The 18,206-nt window shown below is 40.2% G+C and overlaps 1 pseudogene; it reads left to right on the top strand.

Moving 5' to 3' along the window:
• The first annotated feature begins 8,970 nt into the window (after positions 1-8,970).
• On the top strand, positions 8,971-9,533 carry LOC131754611 (large ribosomal subunit protein uL11-like; annotated as a pseudogene).
• The last annotated feature ends 8,673 nt before the right edge of the window (positions 9,534-18,206 follow it).

Here is an 18,206-nt window from a genome sequence, read left to right as displayed (position 1 = left end):
AAGGTTCCCACCCCGCCCCCGCGCCGCCGGCGCCGCAGGCCAGCCTCCTCCCATTGGCTCCGCCTGTTGCTAGGCGATGAACAACCGCGGCCTGCATTGGTCCGGTGGGGGCCCCTGAGTCTCCTCCCCACCTCCAAAAAAACCCGGAGAAAAAGAAAACCTTATCCCTAGAGCCCGAGCGGGATGCTGGCGCAGCTGTAGCTGCGGCACCTGTTACGCCCTTTGATTCACCCTGCCGGGCCCTGCTCCCCACCCCCTCCTCACGCCCGCGGAGCTCGGGGCCCAAAGCTTCGTGGGGCTGGGGGCGGGGGGGGAGGTCGTGGCTGTTTTAAAGCACGTGTTCCGAGCCCCGGTGAACCCCAACACCCACCCTAGGAGCAAAGGTGAAGCGCCCAGAAAAGCCACGTGCGTCTGCAAAAGTGGGGAAATAAACCAAACAACAGCCGGCACCCAGAATTAGGTCAGGCCTAGGGGAAGGGAGGTTCAAGCGCCGGGAGTCGAGAATGCCAAGGAGAAAGTTCATGTAAAATTAGGGCAAGAAATGGACCTAGGCGGAAGACAGCGGAAAGACTAAGAAAAGGCACTTAAGAACTCGACGTTTATGCAAAAAGTCCCACACTCACTGATCAAAATATGCGCAAAGAAAATGTATGCCTGCTACACCCGTAGCCGGGGTCACGCAGGCTCCTCCCCTGTTCCACTGCAGCCTAAAATTCTCCAGGGAAGATGAGAGGCCAGAGAAAGGAAAGAGAGCAGATGGAAAAATCGCAGGCATGTGAGTTGAGTTATAAACAGAAGATGTACTTGGATAGATTTTTTTTAAGTGAAGCCAAGAAATTTACTCAAGAAAGGAAAAACAGGTTTGGTATTTTAAGGAGGCTCCTGAGAGCACTTTGAAACCAAAATAGTATGAGAGAAGGACAGGAAATATTAACACTGAAGAACAAGGGAGAGAGGAGTGCCCCCTTCCAATTTACACACACATATCCCCATTCCTGAATGAAAGATCAAGGCGAGAAAACGAACATGCCATGGCGGCAACTTCAGAAACCAAGGTAATCCTCCTGTTTGCCTTTGGTCCAAGCGATCAGGAGGCCTGGATTGATGCTGTTATGCTGTTAAGCATAAGTGAATGACAGCCGAATCTCCAGTTGGGGCCCTCATTGTAAGGATGCTAAGCGCAGGCTGGTAGGGAGGAAAGCCAGTTATTACCAATAATTACCTTAATCGCTAACCCAGACAACTGATGGGAGTAAAGGGGGTTACCCCTGCTCCCGAGAGGGGTTTTGAAATTTCAACAGTCCACCCCCCAAAATCCCACACCCCTTCCCATCTTAAGAAGCAACTTAGTGTGACAGTTTGAAGTCACACTTCCAGGTTCATTTTGACCATTTTAACCTCCTCACAGTCAAAAAGCGAGAGCTCACTCTCCGATTAGCTAGAAGCTTTGAGATCGGTTGATTCGATACGCAGCGTCTGGCACTCCCTGTTGTGACCTAACCACTTACAGTGCAGGATTTTAAGAAGGCTTGGGTCAGGCAGAGGTGAGCTCCGGGAATTTCGGCTCCGCCCCCAGCCGCAAGGATGAATCAGAGCTGTCTGATTAAACCAGTGCTTTAGAATCTTTTGCTCTACTCCTAAAAATTTTTGAGCGCCCCAAAGAGCTTTTGTTTATGTGGGTTATATCTATTGATATTTACTATACTAGAACTTAAAACAGACATTTTAAAATATTTATTTTAAAAAAATAATTACATCTTATCATAAATAGCAAATTTTTATGGAAAATAACTATATTTCCCCCTAACATAGTAAAAAGACTCATAGTACTTAAAAAATTTGCAAATATCTTCAGTGTCTGGCTTAATGGAAGGCAATTGGATCTTCAAATCTGCTGCATTTAATCTATTGCACTATTTCAGGTAGCCTTTAAAAGTCAGAATGGGAGAAAAAAAAGGTAAATAACAGTTTAGTATTATAATAATAGTTTTGACCTTGCAAACTCCCTGAAAGGGTCTTGGGGATCGCCTCCTAAAATCCCCGTGCCCCCCCCTTTCTCCAATTAATACTGTGAGAGCCACTGGTCTAGATGGGTCCTGATACTTTGTCCCCCTTTATCAATGACTGGTTTAGGAGCTAAGCATGTGACCTAATTCTGGTGAGTACATACTGGGAAGTGGGGGGAAGGGGACTTCAGGGGAGGGGTTTTATCCCTGAGAGCCCCTAAGAAGTCTTTTCCTTACTTCTTGCCTTGGCCACCCTCCAGTAAGCAAGACATGTTTGGAGCTGTGGTGGCACATCCCGCAACAATGAGCAAGAAGAATACAGGAAAGGTAACCCAGAACCTAGAAGTCACTAAGTGGCTAAGTTAACCTACCCTGGCTCTGCATACCTCCAGACTGCTCACATAATGAGATAGCAAGTGGTCTATCACCTAAGCCATTTGGGGTCAGGTATTTGGTTACTTGCAGCCAAGAAGATCCTGACTAATGTACAGGACAAGATAAAGAATTTGGCTACAGCCTGAAAATAGTCTAAGGACGCTTTTTGGCCCAGAGGTAAAGGAATTGGGCTTAATAGAACTTTGCTATGGTAAAGGAAATAAAGGGGAAAGACACAATCTAGAATGTTTTTTAATGCTTAACTGTGCCTACTTTCCCCCCCTTCTAGCAAAATTAAGGGAATGTGACTATCAAGTGTTGCTGTTTTCCAAAACACATCAAAACTTCCACCCTTGCTCCTCTGTAGTCTATATCACAGTGGTCAGAGTAATTCTTTAAAAATGTAATTCATATCGTGATGACTTTCTGTTTTGGTTCCCCTCAGCCAGTGTTAAAGCCAAATTTCTTTCTGTGGCTACAAGTTCCTTATGACCTTCCCTCCATCTCCTTACCTATCTGACCTCATATCCTACAATTCTCTCCATTAGCCACTGTTCTTCGTTCTTGCCAGGCAATTTCCTGCCTCAGGACCTTTGCACTATTCCCTCTGTTTGAATGTTCTTCCTCTTAAAATCTGTATTACTTATCTCTCCTCTTTCAGATATAACCAAAGTCACCCTCTTGTGAGGCCCAACCTAACAACATTATTTAGAACTGGAACCCCCTCCAGCTTCCTAAATATCTCTTACCTTGCTCTTATGTAATCTTCAACCATAGTACAGAGTTTACTTTTTTTCATTTGTTATTTGTTTAGTCTATTGCCCTTTACTAGAATGTAAGCCCAACAGGGACAGAGATTTTGTCTGATTGTTCCCTGATGTATGCCCAGTGCCTAAAACAGTGCCTGGTACTTAGTGATTAGTGCTCAATAATTATTTATGAATAAATGAATATAACTTCAAATGGATGTTTTTCATTTCAAATAAATCACTTTGGCAGGCTATATACATGTTCCAATGATGCTGCTCAAAAGTATCACATTAGGAGACACTGAATTTTTGAAAGGAATTCTCTCTTTGAGAAAAAATCTGATTTTTGGAACGATCCAAAAGTTATTCAGAGCCAAATCTGATGAACACATTCTGGAGTCATGTTAAAATGCCAAAACCTGTGTTTTCCAACTAAGTTACTGCATTTGGGTGGATAGGGAAAGGTCAAAAAACAAGATGTGTTTGATTTTCTAAGACAGTAAAGTGACTGTGAACATAATTTCAAAGAGGAATTCTAAAAATACATGCTAATAACAAGTTGAAGGAAAAGTATACATGTATTTTAAACTCTATATGTTTGTGTGTATGTGTGAATGAATCTCTTCCAACCTGTCTGCAGTCTTCCATTTTTGCCCCTACTTTTTTTTCAAAAATGAAGATCAGATACTCTCTGCTGCCATCCCCCACCCCCCACCCCGTCTTCAATTAAGAATCTTTCATGGCCTCTCATTGTATTTAGCATGAAATTGAACTTCCTACCCAGTCATGCATGCATAATCTGGCCCCTATACCCCCCTTAGAACTCTTACTTTGGTTATGCAAAGTGCCAGCCGTAGTGGCCCCCTTTTTTCTCCTCTGGTCCTTTGAACCTGCCATTCACGCTGCTGCAAGGCTCTTCCAAGAAGGTTTCAAGACTCTGATTCTTTTTCGTCATTCAGATCCCACTTCCATATGTAAAGCAACCTTCCCATGTCTGGTTTATTTGTCTACTTGTTTGCTTACTATGGCCTGTCTCCTCCCACCACTAGAATGTAAGCCCCCTGAAGGCAGGGACCTTGTTGGCCATGTTTGCATCTGTAGTCCCAGCTCCTTCATGCCTTCCCTGGAGGGTTGCTAACCATACTGTTAATGGTAAGATTGCTTTACATTTTATTAACTTCGGTGACATATGAATTTTTATAAGTATGTATTATTATAATTTTAAAATATTTTAATTTTGCTGAAATAAATAGGCTCTGATTTTAATAAATGTAGTAAGTTAATAATCCACCCCCTATTTACTCATATGTGTTCCTCAGAAAGCAGTGTTTCAAATACCCTAGCAAACATTCAGGTCACACTGGTTCTAATACCATGTATATTCAAATCTGGATAATAATGGGCCAACTTATAAAGGCTTTCTGCTGTAATTCATACCATCTGGATTATTTCAATAGCAGCAACAATTTCTGGATCTAGTGAAGACCGTTGCTTTTCAGGGCCTGTATGCTGTAACAGATGAGAAGAGGGGCTGGGTCACCTCTCCTTAATGGCCTCACTTTCATTAATTCTGTGTTCTGGCCAGGATTGTCTTTCCAGGCAGGGTTGGCAGGGTGGAGAAACAAAGTCTTGCTGGATTCTGTACTAGGAACTTTCATATCCGTAGCCTCATCTTATTCACAAGATCAATTTAAGCCTGTTTGTAATTAACTACAAAATGGTATAGGACAAATTCCAAGGGCCGTGAGACTTTAGAATCCTTGCTGAGGGCTGGAGTGGTCAGGGAGTACTCAGTGGAGGAGAGGGAACTGGAGTAGGGCCTTGGGGCAATCCTGACTCTGCAAGCCTAGCAGTAAGCAGAGACCAGACCACTAGGTCTGCTTCCGGGTCTAAAAGGTGGCCTTACACTTAGCTGGGCTTGGCTCCTCCAGCTATCTGAGCGAATCTCTGCATCATGCTGCATTTCCAAAGATGATTTCATTTCTGGCCAGTCCCTTTGGATTTGAGCCAGTAGTGGTTCAGCTTGAAATGACAGTCCTGTGCCATTTATAAAGTGTTGGCTGAGTCTGCAGAAAAAGCAGACCATTGTGGTTCCCCCTTCCTCCCACCTCCACCCAGGTGAAGATTCTCAGAAAACTATCCCTCCTCATTACCCGCCCTGCCGCCCTGCCCTACCCCACCTCCCATGCCCCACCACCATACACAAACACACAGAACAGCAGCCAAAATGCTTGATCATCTTCTAGGTGGTTCGCTCTTAGTGCTTTAGATTTTGTCAGGTCTGCTGAATGTTTTGCTCTACAATTTATTTAGAAAGTGTTTTTTGTTTGTTTGGTTAGTTGTTTTGGGGGGTTTGGGGTTTTTCTCTGAACCTGATGACTTTTACTAAGCTAACTCTTTGGTTTCCAACTCTCCGTTTGTCCCAAAATTGATTTATTAATTTAAAAATATTTCATAGAAAACTTGATTATGCATAAGTCACTCCAACAGTTAATAAGATGCTATCATAGAAAAGTGATCAGGTACCAACCAGAGTAGTTCCCAAACCCTGTATTTCCAAAGGAGAAGCATATCTCCTTTTGGAAATGCAATGAACATTCATGCAAAACATACACACACGCACACATGCACACACACAGAAACACTGCACAAAGCTTACCTTGCTGACCACAGTGGCCTCTAAACCTTCCTCATACGGAACAATTTGGCTCAGTCTACTCTTCTAAGCTTGCAAATTTAAATCCCAAGCATTGAGCGGACAGCAAAAGACCCTCCAAGGAAGTAGGGGGACTATAAATGACCCAAAATGCTTTTTAGTTATACTGAAATCTATGTAAAAACCACAGAGCACAAAGATCCAGCATTAACTTGAAGAGTTGTGATATAATTCTGCACCAAAGCACCCTTTTATTTCACATAGTCTTAGTTTCCCTGCTCTTATTTGAAAATTTCCTTAACAGTTTAATGAATATTTATTGAATGATTACTGTGTGAGAGATTGAGAGGTTTTAGGCCCCTGCTCACAACAGGAACTCAGAGTTTCCCAGAAACACTGAGTATTTCCATTGACACTTGAATAATCCATTGAGATTATAAACACTGAGAATAATCCATTGACACTTGAGTCTGACTGCCTGGGCTGAAATATTGGCTGGGCCACCTGGGTCCATGTTGACATCACTGAACTCCCAAAGCCACCTTTCCTCCTCTGGGCATTCTGTTTCGTAAACAATAAATGCTTCATGGTCTAAGTGACTTCTAGTTAGGTTGTTTGATAATTGCAGCCAAAAGCATCCTGATAATACATGGAAAAAAGAACTGTCATGATGTGACCTGATGGTGTGATATTTCATTTTATTGGCACAAATATACCCAAGTGCCACATGTGGAAACAGTCAAGTGAGCAAAAAAGTCAGTGAAAAATGAAGTATAGGAGTTATTTACAGAGGACTGAATGGAATAATTAGATGAGAAGCAGGGAAAATGTGGGACTGTGTCTATGCTTTGAATTATAAATATGTATCTTAGATATTAACATTTTTCTAAATTATATTTTCTTTCTTTACTAATTTAACTAGGCCAGAAAAATTAAGACACACTGATAAATATAACTTTGCACAAAATGATTTGCTCTTTTGAAAATTTCAGACCACAGCACTATGTTTTCTGGCTAGTACTTGCTTTATGTTATAGGTATATTCCAGCAAAAGTCATGTGTAAATAATGCATTTAGAAATCAAGTCATAATCTGAATGTACTAGTGAAACTAGATGTTTAAAATTACGATAAATCTATTTGCATGGTGAGTGACGCCTTCATAGAACAAATAATCTCATTATTTGTCCATTCTATATGATTATATTTTAATATGTTGGATTTTCTTAAAAGAGTTTCACCTTTCCTTATTTAAAACCCAGACTCTTGGGTAACTATTTTAATGAAGAGTTTTCTGTAATATGAATCTCAGTAGAGATGGCTGAGGTGTTGCAATCAACAAGACAGTTCTTATCTTTTTATTCTGCAACTGTCAATTCAATTTTATCTTAGTAATAAATTTCCATTTGATTTCATTATTTCTATTTCACTAGGCCAAGTTTCTCTTTCTGCATTCTCAGGGAAGAAGAAATCTGAAGGCTTGATTTCTGGTGGATTTTATTTCCTGCCTTGTAAACCTCTATAAATGATGTCATCAAATAATTGTTCAACTTGAAATATAGTGGAATACAATCCTCTATATACTGGGTAAAACACCCACATAAAAATTCAGAGTTGAAAAACTTAGATATCAATTAAAATACGGTATTGATTTAAAGCAACTGCTTAAGACTTAACAATCGTGTGTGAATCTGCCTGTCCCTTTAAAAAGAAAAGCAATTGCGTTCTGGTTGCTGAGCTCTCTTGGATTTATTTTATCTTAGCAGCTGTTCCTAAAGTCGATGTTATTCAAATGAGGGTTTTCAAGCTCTTTGTTGTGTTTTTCACGACTTATAGTATATGCTATCAAACATAAAACTCAAATTTAGAATGGCGTAGGGGTGGGGACAATTAGAAATACTGGAGAAATAAAATAATATTTTAAAAAACCTCTAATTTTCATTTAACAAAGATAGGACTGTTGAACATGATCTGCCTGAAGCCCCAGACAGTAGCAAGGCAAAACCCCTGAACCTCTAAGCACCAAAAGTGGTTGATATATTTAGTAATTAGTTTATGTGTAGGGGGAGGGAATGTCTTAAATCGAAATAATGGCACTTTCTGTGATTATAGAAGATGAGGAGAGAACACATCAAACATTTTTCTTGCCTCTCCAAAGTAAGCATATTATAAATTTTGCCTAACATAGGCTACCCTTTGACCTAGAAAGAATAACTACAACTCATACACCTTCTGTTCCATTTATTTTTGTTCCTTTTTTCTTTTTTTTTTTCAAGAGGCAGCAGAGCTTGATCATTAAGCATGCAAACTCTGGGCAAGGATCTTGGCTCTGCCCCATACTTTCTGTGGGTACTTATATTTTTCATTTAATTTACAAATTAAATGGGTTAGCTTTGCTAATAGCAAAGTATATATGGAATGTTAACTTATTTAGGAGTTAGTCATATATAACATTTTTAGTCATATGTAATCATTTCCTAGTATTAATGTTAATGATTTATTGAGTGATTATTTGTCCAGCAGTGTTCTAAGTGCTTTACATATTAATTAATTTAATCCTCACAACAATGCTATGAGGTAGGTATCATTATTGCTTTTATTTCTAGACTAGGAATTAAGAAGGCAGAGGTTATTTTGCCCAGAAATACCCAGCTAGTAAATTTCAGAGTTAGGGTTTACAGAGCTCTTCTCTTAACCACCCGTGTCATTCCCAGCCTATTTAGGACTGCCTTAATCTTTCTTGCTCTCCAATCATTTTTGTTCAAATGCCTTTCGATTAGTTAACAGAAATCTTCAAACTGGGATAACCACGTTCTGCCCACGTACATGAAGACTCTGTAGTGCTACACAGCATGGATAGTTTTAAGGGAATCAATTCCACATTCTCAACTTTCATTTCTACACTTTCCTAAAACTTATCTGCCTGAGAACATGCTTGCAGCCTCTTTTCCATCCCTTTTTTACAATCGCTATTTTTCCACTTAAAAAAAGAAAGTCATTCTTCTCACAAATTCCACATCGTAGCATGGTACATTCACCCCAGGTGCACAAAACATGGAAAATTAGAAGCCTGTGTTAGTGTTGAGAAAGGGAATGACTTTGATGACTGGGGAACAAAAGGGTCACCTGCTAGCGCACTAAAACAATTTTTAAATGGCTTTCATTCAGATTTGGCTTGAAGGAGGCCAAGGTGCAATTTTCTTCGGTCCTTTGAAATCCAGGTTTATCTGACACCAGCCACCTCACTATGTTGCCTAACTTTGAGCCCAAGGAGATCAAATTTGTATACCTGAGGTGCACCAGTGGGGAAGTCTGTGCCACGTCTGCCCTGGCCCCCAAGATTGGCCCCCTGGGTCTGTCTCCAAAAACGGTTGGTGATGACATTTCAAAGGCAACTGGGGAGTGGAAGGGTCTGAGGACTACAGTGAAACTGACCATTCAGAACACACAGGCCCAGACTGAGGTGGTACCTTGTGTCTCAGTCCTGATCATCGAAGCCTTCAAGGAACAACCAAAAGACAGAAAGAAGCAGAAAAACATTAAGCACGGTGGAACATCACTTTTGATGAGATCGTCAACATTGCCCAGCAGATGAGACACCAATCTTTAGCTAGAGAATACTCTGGAACCATTAAAGAGATCCTGGGGCCTGACAGGTCTGTGGTCTCTGATGTGGATTGCCGTCATCCTCATGACATCATAGATGAATGACAACAACAGTGGTGAGGTGGAATGCCCAGCTAGTTAAGAACTGCAAAGGAACATAATTCAATAAAGGGTCATTTGACAACCAACGGGAAGAAAAAATAGTTTAAATGAGAGGTCATCACATGGTTTTTGGCATATAATTGAAAGGAGTTAAAGGAATTGAGTAACACGGCTACAGCAAAAACCTTACATTCCCATCTACTTATTTTGTGAACAAAATGCTTCAACATTTATAAGAACCTTGTCAAACGCATGAATAGAATTGGGGTAGAACTCAATCTCACTCTATAATATTCATCTGCAAATCCACTGGAAAAGAAAAAGTCCCCTCCATTTTGTTAACAGATACATTTTCAATAAAATCTTATTTTTATGTTTAAAAATGGTTGTCAATTTGTAATATAGCTACTGTTTGATCAACAGTGTACTACTAATAATTTTAGCAATAACTCCATCCAGAGACATAACTCCTAGGACCTTAGAGTTACTGGAAAGTAAAATTAGGTAAGTATGTAGTTGAAAAGAATGATGTAATGATCAATACAAATTTTTCAAGCATGAAAATATGCAATAAGATAGCATTCTGTGGGAGAAATGGAAATATGGAAATGAAATGAAAATGAAAATATGAGTTCAAGAAGAAGAACAACAATGTAACTTTTCTGGCTGTTAAAGAAGAGCTAGGTCGCATATATTTAAAATTCATAATGTTGGGTAAAAAAGTACTGTGGGATTTAGATTCCTTGGGGTAACTTTTAAAAAGTGAGCTAACAGCTTTACTTTAAAATATCATGAATTGCACGCAATACTCTGGAAATGATACTCTTTGCAAACATGTTGAAAAATTATAGGTGGCAACATAAAAATATGGGAAGGATGCAAGTTTTTCAGAAATTTTTCAGGGAGTTTTGTGAGCAAAAAGTTTGAAGACCAGTGATCTTGAAGCCCACAGAAGACCTCCCCAGGGTACTTAAAATCTGGCTCAAATAATCGTTAACACTACCACTTTACACATTAAAAACATGGCTACTGTGTAAAATAAAATGCCCTTGGTCACTGCCGTGTGCCCTGCATATTCAGCAAATGCTAACAAATGAGAACTGAATACATCACTTTGAGTTGACACAGGCACTTTTCCCTGTGCTATTCTAGAATCTCTACAGAGAGCTACTGTGTGTAGCAATGCCCACCGCACTGCATGTGTTTCAGGAAAACAATAAAACAAAACACAGCTTTTAAGATAAACAAATGTGCCACAAGATTTTCCTGTGATTTCTCTGCAATATAAGCCTAGTCTATGAGGTCCTTAGAGTACATGTTTTCCAAACCCAAATTTAGAACCCATGATGTGATATGTGAAAGTATCCTTTGGAGGTTAACTGGGCAGCTTTCTGGAAACCAGAAATTTCTTGAAAATCCAGAAACTCAGGTCAAAATAAGTAAGTATAATCCACGTCATATCTGCTGTCTCAACGTGAAAGTTTTATAACTTATTCTAATGCCAAACTTGGACTCTAGAAAGCTTGGATTCTCATTTTATTCTGTTACCAATCCTTAATAAATCACCTCTCTGGGCCTCATTTTCTTCATCTGTAAGAGAAGCAGAATTGCTTACCTATCTTTTGTTTCCCTTCTGTGCAGATTTTTTTTCATTCATTAATTCAACAAGCCTTTACTGAGCACTTGCCATGTACTAGATTCAAAGGTGAATGAGACAGAGTAAGTCCCTTCCCTCAAGGTGCTTCCAGGCTATTAGGACATTAAGACTGTTAACTTGTTTACAGATAATTACAACGTAGACTGATAAATGCTATAATAGAGTAATGTGGAAGGCATGATGATGCCTCAGTGGATGGAAGCATCAAGTTAGTGAAGACTTCATGGAGGATGAAACACTGAAATGTATCTCTTTTTTCAGTCCATTTGACGCTTTAAAATTTTTTAAATTGCCATTACTTTTAAAAATGTGGCAATACATCCATATAATATAAAATTCAAAATGTATAAAAGAGCATGCTCTGAAAAGTTTCCCTTTACGCTCCCCAGTTTTCTTCTCAGAACAATCAGGACTACCAATTTCTTATATATTCTTCCAAAGACTTGAATTATAGCTTAAAAGAATGAGTGCAAGATAATAAAACGAGATGGAGCCCTGAGACAAAGAGAACAGCAACAGCTTGTGGTGGAGTCGGGGCCCTTGAGTCTGATGGGCAGGACAGGGCAGCTCTTTGAGGGCCCTTCCCATGCTAAGGAGTTTGGATTTGATCATGAAGCATTAGGACAGCCATCAGTAGTTTTAGAGCAGAGACGGTGCCTGATTAAATGAATGATTTAAAAAGAGCACTCTAGCAGAAACATGGAGGACGGATTGGAGAGAGGTGAGAGGATGAGAGAGACCAGTGAGGAGGCAATCGTAATAATCCAGGGAAGAACTGATGAGAAACTAAGGCAGGACAGAATCAGTAAGGATTGGAAAGGAGACCAACACAAGTTACTAAGGAAAAAGGATGAACAGCATTACTGGATCAGTTGAATTCCAATGGATTTTATTCCTGTTCTCACCTAAGAATTGCTTGAGTCAAGTTCTAAGAATAATTAGAATTAATTATTCCCTCTACTGAAGCAGCCACCAGGATACCCCATCTTGTCTTAGATGTTTATCTCAGTGACCTCAAGATATCCATGCTTCCCAGGTCAAATTTCATCACTCAAATCCTTATCCCCACACTGGTATGTCATCAGAAAAATCCCCTGTATCCACACCCTTCTCTGAACAGAACCTTCACTTTCTAGTCCTGAGAGAAAGCTGGCTTTCCCTGAGGACACTGAATTCCCTGCAGCCCTCATGAGTGGTGGCCAGTTTTCTCATGAGAGAGAACTGCACCACAGCATCAGAAGGGGATCCAGGTGTTTGGCTCCTCACTGCCACTTCCAAGCCATTGTCTCTTTCTTGCCCTCCCCCATCAGCTGCTTTGAAGCTCATGCTATCAGACTGCACCTTCTTGCTGTGTCTCCTCCTGTCTTCCCGGTCACTCCCACACATTCCTTGGAGATTTTAACACCAGGTTTACTGTGTTTCTCTCCTCCAGTCTCCTGTCATTATTCTTGGTGATTTCAATATCTACATGGCTGGTCCATCCAATCTCATGGCCTCTCTATTCCTCAATCCCTTTACTTCCAGTGATCTTTTCTTCTGCTACTTCAGCCACCAACCCCCACTGCTATCCTTAGTTCTTGTCATTTATAATAACTGCGTCCCCTCAATTATCTCAGTGTCAAGCATTTTACTTCTACATCCAGCTCATGCCCTAAGCTCAAAAAATTCTTCTACTCCACCAGGCACTTTGTTCATCTGACCCTACTTCCTTTTCACTGTTTATTTCCATCCCCCAGGCCCTCATTTCCTCCTTACCTAACTTCGATTCCATGGTCCTGAATTATAATTACTCCTTTAAATCTGCTCTTACCTCTTTTGACCCTTTATTGCTTCCATTATATTATCCTAAAAAAAAAAAAAATCCCAACTCTGGGAATAGTCCTGTCCCTACCTGCTCTGTTCCTGCCCCTAAGAATCTAAATCTACCTCAAGAAAAAGATGATTATGCTTACATCAGACCTTAAGTTGCTCCTTACTGCTGATTGACGATTCTTCTGCATATTCCTGGTCAATTTATTTGACTCTCCCAGGGCTATTTCATTCCTCAAAACTCCATCACCTTCCTCCTATTTCATCGACCATTCCTCTCGGACAAATGTAAGCAGCAGCAGAAACTCTCACCATCAAATCCTGCTTCCTGTGTCTGTCCCTTTGTACCCTCTTTTCCTTCTGTTGCAATGGATGAGCAGCTGAGCCTCCTGCCTACCATGCCCTTCACTGGTGCACTGGATTCCAACCCCTCCTACTCCCATGGTTGCCTCCCTGATTTCCTATATGTTCACATTTTTTTCTCTCTATTGAGTCATTCACATTAACAAACAAACAACACTTTCAAAAAAAATTCCCTCCTTGACTTCATATCTCCTCCAACTACCACCTCATTCTTCTGCTTCCCTTTACAGAAAAACTCCTTAAAAGAATTGTCTGTGCTCAGTGTCTCCACATCTCTACCTCCGTTTCCTTTTTGAATCGGCTTCTAATCAGGCTTACATTCAATCACTGAAACCTTTGCCAAGGTCACATCACCAAATCAGATAGTCATTTGTTCATCCTCATCTTCTCATCTTTCTCACCCTCTGGACAGCATATAACACAGTTGAAACAATTTCTTCACTTGATTTCCATACTCCGACAATCTCCTTTTTCCCCCTTTCCTCTTCTCACTTGCCATTCTTCTTGGTTTGCCTTGCTTATCCTTCTTTTTCTGACCTTTAAATCATGGAGTATATAGTAGACACACTCTAAGACGACCCCCCCAGTGAGTCACGCCTTATATAACACACTCCCCTTGGGTGTGGGTGGAACCTGTGTCTAGTTTTTAGCCAATAAAATATGCAACAGTGATAGCACTTTGTAGACATAATTAAGGTCCCAAATCAGTTGATTTTGAGTTGTCTAAAAGGGAGATTATCCTGACTGGGGCCTGGTTTAATCAGATGGAGGCCCTTAGAAGGTCAGAGATTCTCTTTCCTTCTGACCTTGAAGAAGCAAGTCACCATGAGCTCACAGAAATAAATTCTGCCAACAAGTTTAGGAAACATGAAAGACCTTTCCCCATGTGAGCCTCTAATGAGGACACAGCCCAGCTGACACCCAGATTGCAGCCTGTGGCCTCATTTAGCCACCCTGGACTCCTGACCCATAGGAAGGAAGTATGAGTTAGTAAACATGTGTCCTTGTAAGTCTCAAAGTTTGAGGTAATTTGTTATTGTAGCAATATAAAATGAATACAGTGTGTTTCAGGACTTAGGCCCCAGGCACTCTTCTTTTGAACTTGATATTGACAAATGGTTTCCATCTTCTCTACCTACCTCATTCTAGTGAGGGTCCTGACTGCAGAGACCTAAAAAAAACACATTATCCGAAACTCTTGCAGGTAAATCTTGGATGCAAATTAAAATCCACTAATTAGATATACTAGTGTGAGATTTGAAAGGAAAAATGAGGCACAGGTAATTCTTGTTACTGCTTTGACTATTTGCAAACATGGTTTGAGGATGACAGTGTTGAGTCTCTAGTTTGTGGATATTGTGAGGTAGTTGCAGTGGTAGCACTGACTGGACTCAGCTTTCCAACATCTAAGCACCAGTTTCCAGTTGTTAAGAGGAAGTTATGGTGACTGCAGAGACCAGAATCCACATCCCACTGTCTAGCCAATTGTGACGTGATGGCAGCAACTCCTGATCCCAGTTTCCTGGTCCTTCACCTGCAGCTATGACTGTGTATTTTTCATCCATTCAACAAATACTATTGAGTTCCTACTAATGTGCCAGGTACTATTCTAGATGCTGAGAACACACCAGTAAACAAACGGACCAAATCACTTCCTTGATAGAGCTTACACTCTAGTGACTTCAGTAGTTTCAATGAAAGGTTCCTGATTCTCCACTTTCTTAATTGTGATAAGTTCAGGTCTTTGGGTGACTAGCAACCCACTGCTGATTTCTGGACTTGAGGTGCATGCAGGGGTCTCTGTGTCATCTGTTGCCCATCCAAGTTTCAACCACAGTGATGCTTTCAGGCTACAGCACTTAGCTGTGGGTAGTGGTGGCAGGCATCCTTTACCCTGTGTGCTGCACCACTGGCACCCAGGGCAGTCACCCCATCTCCTCTTCAGTTTCCATACCATGTGTCATGCAGGGCTCTGAGGGTGGCCATGCCTCTCATCTGAGGGCTTTGAGACCATTGTTCTGCAAAGCCACTAGAGCCTTTTGATCACGTCCTCTCTTATTTTCAATTGATATGGTGATGTTGTGCTCTTCTAAGTCAATCTTAAGCCATGCTACACAAGGAACATACACTATTTGTGAAGGTGGGACCACTGTTACCTTCTCTCCCATGGGCCCACTGCCTATCCCTCTGGTGGAGGTACATGGATGTAGGGATATGGTCAATATGGAAAGAGATCACATGCTTTGAATGGATTGATTGTGAGTGATTGTAGCCTAAAGAATTAAATAAATGATGTGGTTGGAAGATATACTGTTCTATGTTAATGCTATAACATTACAAATGGTAACTTTAATCAGAACAGAAAACAAATGATCCATCACTGCACACTCTGGATAAGGCTTGCATTGTGGTCATCACCAGTGAAACACAGTAACCACCTCTAAGAGAATCATTGGAAGCCAGTATTCATGAATGGCACCATGGATGATGCATCTTCATGAGTAATGGTGAAACCAGCATTAAATAAATGATATTACAGAATTTGCAAGAATATCTGTATTCTTTCAATACAAATGAGATTCCAAAGAGCCATGGCAGTATGAGCAATAAGAATATTGCTACATTTTTACAAATGTTTATGATATTAGTGAGGAACAGTGCATTTGATAACAAAGTTGAAGAGGAGATTCTTGAACAGAAGAGATGGTGTCTGGATACTACAAAGACTCTTCATGTAAACTGGTTGGACAAAAAACAAATACGAAAGTGCCTCTTCTTATCCAGTATTCTATTTTATTTTTACTTTTTTTAAAGTTTTATTGAAGTATAGTTGATTTACAATGTTGTGTTAATTTCTTCTGTACATCAAAGTGACTCCGTTATACATATATGTGTATATGTATATATTCTTTTTCATATTCTTTTCCGTTATGGTTTGTCGCAAGATACCGAATATAGTTCCCTGTGCTATACTGTAGGACATTGTTGCTTATCCATCCTATATATAATAGTTTGCCTCTGCTAATTCCAAACTCCCAATCCTTCCGTCTCCTACCCCCCCACCCCTTGGCAACCACAGGTCTGTTCTCTATATCTGTGAGTCTCTTTTTGTTTCATAGATATGTTGATTTGTGTCATATTTTAGATTCTACGTATAAGTGATATCATATGGTATTTATCTTTTTCTTACTTTGCTTAGTACGATAATCTCTAGGTCTGCTGCAAATGGCATTATTTCATTCTTTTTGATGGTGAGTAATATTCTATTGTATATATGTACCACATCTTCTTTATCTGTTCATTTGTCAATGGACAGTTAAGTTGTTTCCATGTCTTGACTATTGTAAATAGTGCTGCTATGAACATAGGGGGTTTTTGTTGTTGTTGTTGTTTAAATTTTATTGAAGTATTGTTGATTTACAATGTTGTGTTAACTTCTTCTGTACAGCAAGGTGACTTGGTTATACATATGTATATATATATTCTTTTTCATATTCTTTTCCATTATGTTTTGTCACAGGATATTGAATATAGTCACCTGTGCTATACAGTAGGAACTTGTTGTTTATCCATCTACCCAGTATTCTAAATCTTCAGCAATAAATACTATACCTTGAATGGGCCCAAGAATTTTGTAATACATTTTTGGATCAAATTGTTTATATAGACAGGGGTTTTATAAAAAATCGTTTTCTTTACTCTCTGCACTTACTTTTGCCTTCTTCAGTATATTTAGCCTCATTCTATCCTACTGAGGACAAGATTTCTCCATGAGGTAGGGAACATGAATGCAGGCAGCTCTTGGGTTACCTACTATTGCTTTTTTAAAAATTTATTTATTTATTTATTTATGGCTGCGTTGGGTCTTCATTGCTGCACACAGGCTTTCCCTAGTTGCGAGCGGGGGCTACTCTTCATTGAGGTGTGCAGCCTTCCCATTGCGGTGGCTTCTCTTGCTGCGGAGCAGGGGCTCTAGGGTACGTGGGCTTCAGCAGTTGTTTCACGTGGGTTCAGGCTCAGTAGTTGTGGCCCTCGGGCTTAGTTGCTCCGCGGCATGTGGGATCTTCCCGGACCAGGGCTCGAACCCTTGTTGCCTGCATTGGCAGGCGGATTCTTAACCACTGCGCCACCAGGGAAGCCCATGTTTGTTTGTTTTTTAATTAACTTATTTATTTATTTTGGGCTGCGTTGGGTCTTCACCTACTATTGCTTTTTTACCAGAGAGAGATGAAAATGGTATCTATTCCAGAAAATTCTGGGAGGAGACTTTGTTTCAGCTTGGGTGATGTGCCCGCTCCTTGAACCAATCACTGTGTCCTGAGAAATGTGGTCAAATAGCTTAGCCTGGATCACTACTAACATCCTCTGCCAAAGGCAGCGTGGTCCCACTGGAACCACACAGGGTAAAGGAGGAGCAGTTAAGGAGCTGGTGCTCTTACCAAAGAAAAAGGGATGCAGGATAAATGTAAACAACAGATACCCTAATAAAGTTCCTAAGGTGGAACAGGAACCTGGAAAAGTGGGTGGCAGACAAATCCTAGAAAGCATGATTGCAGTATAATTTAGATTACAGTTCATTCCATAATCAAAATGGAGTCAGTGAAATAAATTTCAATGCCTTGTCAGATCATCTATAAAATATAAATAATAAAAAATAAAATAATATTTTTATAAAATAATATTAAGCAAAGGCCCTATAAAGTAAAACTTAGGAAAAGACAAACGGAATCTAACTTTTGTGTGGCAAATTGGCAACACATGAGACACACTCAAATCAAAGCAAGACAATTAACATCCTTTACTTATCATTTTCATAAGAAATAAAGTTTTAAATTTAGAGCACTTTAAATTTAACACACTTTTTGCAAATCTAGAATCGGAAGT

Source organism: Kogia breviceps, chromosome 1 (assembly GCF_026419965.1).
Source record: "Kogia breviceps isolate mKogBre1 chromosome 1, mKogBre1 haplotype 1, whole genome shotgun sequence".
NCBI classification, from domain to species: domain Eukaryota; kingdom Metazoa; phylum Chordata; class Mammalia; order Artiodactyla; family Physeteridae; genus Kogia; species Kogia breviceps.
The sequence above is the reverse complement of the archived record's forward strand: the minus strand, read 5'-3'. Positions and strand labels throughout refer to the sequence as shown.